This window comes from Cervus elaphus, chromosome 30 (genome assembly GCF_910594005.1).
Source record: "Cervus elaphus chromosome 30, mCerEla1.1, whole genome shotgun sequence".
Classification (NCBI taxonomy): Eukaryota; Metazoa; Chordata; class Mammalia; order Artiodactyla; family Cervidae; genus Cervus; species Cervus elaphus.
This window is the reverse complement of record NC_057844.1, coordinates 12,580,933-12,584,703: the sequence shown is the minus strand read 5'-3', so window position 1 is coordinate 12,584,703 and position 3,771 is coordinate 12,580,933. Positions and strand designations below refer to the sequence as shown.

The 3,771-nt window shown below is 45.2% G+C and overlaps 1 pseudogene; it reads right to left on the bottom strand.

Moving 5' to 3' along the window:
• Positions 1–1,310: 1,310 nt before the first annotated feature.
• Positions 1,311–2,096, bottom strand: LOC122686844 (annotated as a pseudogene).
• Between the last annotated feature and the right edge of the window lie 1,675 nt (positions 2,097–3,771).

Below are 3,771 nucleotides of genomic sequence, written 5' to 3'. Positions count from 1 at the left end.
CATCTGCTTCTCCCACAGGTATGACTTGTTGGGAGATTCCGTCAAATAATTTTTGGAAGTTCTTCATATGTATTTGCTGATCTCTCTCTCCCAAGCATAGTCATCAAATATTTATTGGCTATCTACCATGTAACAGGCTTATCCTAGGTGCTCGGGATATAACTGCTTCTGGCCCAAGATACGACAGGAGAGCTGGGACCCCAGCTGGTGATCTTGAAGATGGAAGCCAGGTTCTGAGGCTGATGGAGTGGAAAAAGAGACACCTGTTACCTTGTTGTATGGTGAAGCCACCACATCAGCCCAGGCCTAGCGACCATGAGAAATGAGAAAGAAATAATCTTCTCTCTTAAAAAATAATTGGTATTTTGGGTTTTCTGCTTTATGCAGCTGGAACTAAACCCCCATTATTAAGGTTCTCTATTCCTCACTGCTGTTGTTAAGTCGCTCAGTGGTGTCCGAATCTTTGCGACGCCATGGACTGCAGCACACCAGGCTTCCCTGTCCTTCACCATCTCCCAGAGTTTGTTCAAATTCATGTCCACTGAGTCGGTGATGCTACCCAACCATCTCATCCTCTGCCTCCCTCTTCTCCTCTTGCCTTCAATCTTTCCCAGCATCAGGTCTTTTCCAATGAGTCATCTCTACATATTTACTGTCCTCGGACCAGCAGAATCAGCATCATCTCTAAGCTTGTTAAAAACACAGACTCTCAGGCTCCACACCAGATCGACTGAATCAGATTTTGCATTTTCCCTAGGAGATTTGTTTGCACAGTTAAGTTGGAAGAGCACCACTTTAAGCCATGTAAGGAGGCTGACTTTCCTATGGTAAGTTTTGGTTCCATTTTAGTATTTTTTTAAATGATGGACTATATCACAACATGTGGACTGGATATAGACATGGATAATTCTCCATATTCATTCATATGATTTTCTTCATTTTTTCTTGAGATATAATAGGTCTATACCATTACAATTGGTACAACATAATGATTCAATGTGTGTATACATTGCAAAATCACCACAGTAAATCTGTTTAAATCCCATCACTATACAGTGTATAAATCTTTTTTTCTTGTGATGGAAACTTTTAAGATCTACTCTCTTAGCAACTTTCTTTTTTATTATTTTTAAGTCTTTATTTATTATTATTTTTGACCACACCACATGGCATGTGGGATCTTAGTTCCCCAACCAGGGATTGAACCCTGGGCCCCTGCATTGGAAGTGCAGAGTCTTAACCATTGGATGGCCAGGGAAGTCTCTCTTAGCAACTTTCTTTTTTGTTGTTGTTGTTGTTTCAATTGTTTATTAATGGACCAGATTACAAAAATAATCCTGGTAGATACCTTAGTTCATCCTTCTAATAAGCCTGTTGATCTGGTCCTCCCTGTTGCCAGCATCTCCACCTTCTACAAAATGGGTGGTCTTTTTCTTCATTCCACCTCATGGAGAAGACAATTTAAAGGGCCACAGGAAGTTGTTTGCTTCTTTGAAACGTTTTCCAAAGGCATAGATCTCATGAATCAGATCCTCCATGCAGACGATTCCGTATTTCCCAAGAGATCGAGCAATCAATGCGTTGTCTGTCAGGGCAATTCGCTTTTTGTTGATTTTGCCATAACCACGCTTGTAGATCAATTCATTTACAGACTTCAGATTTGGGTGCCCCCATGCAGTGTATGGCTCCTCAATTCTCAGCATGTTAACTGATGCCTTGTTGAGCGTCACAAAGGTGTCACAGAAGGTCTGCCGGAGGCAAAGGAGCTGCAGCACCTTTCGAACCTTTGGGCTCACACCGTTGATACCTCTGATCCTGATGACAAATGCCAATTTGGGTTCCGCGGGTACATAGAAGTTGCCGGCTTTTCGTGCCATCCTAGCTATTCAAATTTCAGTTCTGTACATCTGCCTGTATTCCTTGTGGTGATGCTTAGCTTTTTCATAAATAAGCTTCCTCCTTGCCTTTCGAAGCATCTTTTGGGCAAACTTCTTTCTCGGTCACTTGATATTAAGCTCTGCGAAATTCTTTCACTTTTTCTTAAGGGTTTCTGGCACAGCAGGAATCTTCTTTTTCTTCTCTTCTGCACCCTCCATGGTTCCAGCTGGGAAAGAGCAGCAACTTTCATTAATGGTTTTCAAAGATAAAAGATAATCTTTGTGCACCAATACACATGTGGATAAAAGAAAGAAAAAGAAAGTAAAGTAGTTCAATCGTGTCCAGCTCTTTGGGACCCCCATGGACTGTAGCCTACCAGGCTCCTCCTTCCATGGGATTCTGCAGGCAAGAATACTGGAGTGGGTTGCCATTTCCTTTCTCCAGGGGATCTTCGTGACCCAGGGTTCGAACCTGGGTCTCCCGCATGGCAGGCAGATGCTTTAACCTCTGAGCCACCAGGGTATCAGATCTTTCATTCCCAGGGGGTACAGTGGTAGAGAATCCGCCTGCTAATGCAGGAGACGTGGGTTCGATTCCTGGGTCAGGAAGATCACCTGGAGGAGGAAACAGCAACACAGTCCAGTATTCTTGCCTGAAAAATCCCATGGACAAAGGAGCCTGGCAGGCTACAGTTCATAGGGTCGCAAAGAATTGGACACAACTGAGCGACTGAGCATGCATGCAAAGAAGAGGTATCAGATCTTTCACTAGGTGAGGTCGGAGCAAGCTCCAGAGCAGCGATAGTGAGGAAGAGAGGAAATGCTAGTGAAGAGTCACCAGGACTGGCAGCTACTCCGGAAACATCAGCTTTCTTCTTAGGACAGCTGGGCTGGAGGACACAGTGGGACCTCCTACTCCAATCACACTTGATCGAGAGCAGTCAGGTCCTGTAGGGAATATGCTATGCATAGGTCTGTACTATCATTAGCAGGGCTTCTTTGAAAAATAAGAATGACTGTCTCATCACCCCCAGGCGAAGGGGTGGGAGCAGTAAAAAGTATATCGTGAAAAAACATCTTGAAAACAAGAGGTTGAAGTACTGATGTGACTGATGGAAAACCATTAGTGACCGTTCCCATAACCAGAGCCTTGAGGGAGTTGCTGAGAAAGGTCGTCACTAGCCAAAGTGCTAAAGAGAGTCATGAAAGGCATGAAGGTTTGACATTGAGGACTGTGCATTGTATATCTTTATCCCCGATCTGAGACTGTAAAGAACAGATATCTCTAGAGCACGTCCGAGGAAGTAGGTTTTAGCAATGAAAAGCATGCAAGGATTAGGATCTGGGCTTCTGCCTGCGAATGGCAACAGCCCCCTGATCCCCACTTTATTTCTGAGTCTTCTTTTTCTTTATTCTTCTGCGGCACCGCTCCTTCAGGTCGGTTGGTTGTTGGGCTGGTCCCAACAAGGTCTGTGGCTGAAAAGCTGGCAAGGATGTGCCTCTCCTCTGGGTGGCCCTGCTCCAGGACACCGAAGACACCACGGCGGGGAGCACAAGACCCCCGCCTACCTGAACAAAGGCAGGTCCAAGAGGGGACCGTCCACTGCTCTTGCCCCACAGGGGTACATGTGGCTTTGACTGGTCATCCACCCGATCAAGAATCCTGCTCGAACTTAGCCATCAGTGGGGTCACTCTTCCATTCAGAAGCAGCTAGAAAAGAGATGAAGGGAGAGGCAGGAAGAAAGTATTAGGACTGGTCATTTTTCTCCGGGCTGAGGCAGGGATGAAGAGCCAAGGGAAAGATAAATCCACCTTGCAAATTCCAGAAAAGTCAGCCTCACAGTGCCTGACAGCAACAGCCTTCAAACTGGAGGTAGCAAAGACTGGCTGGTT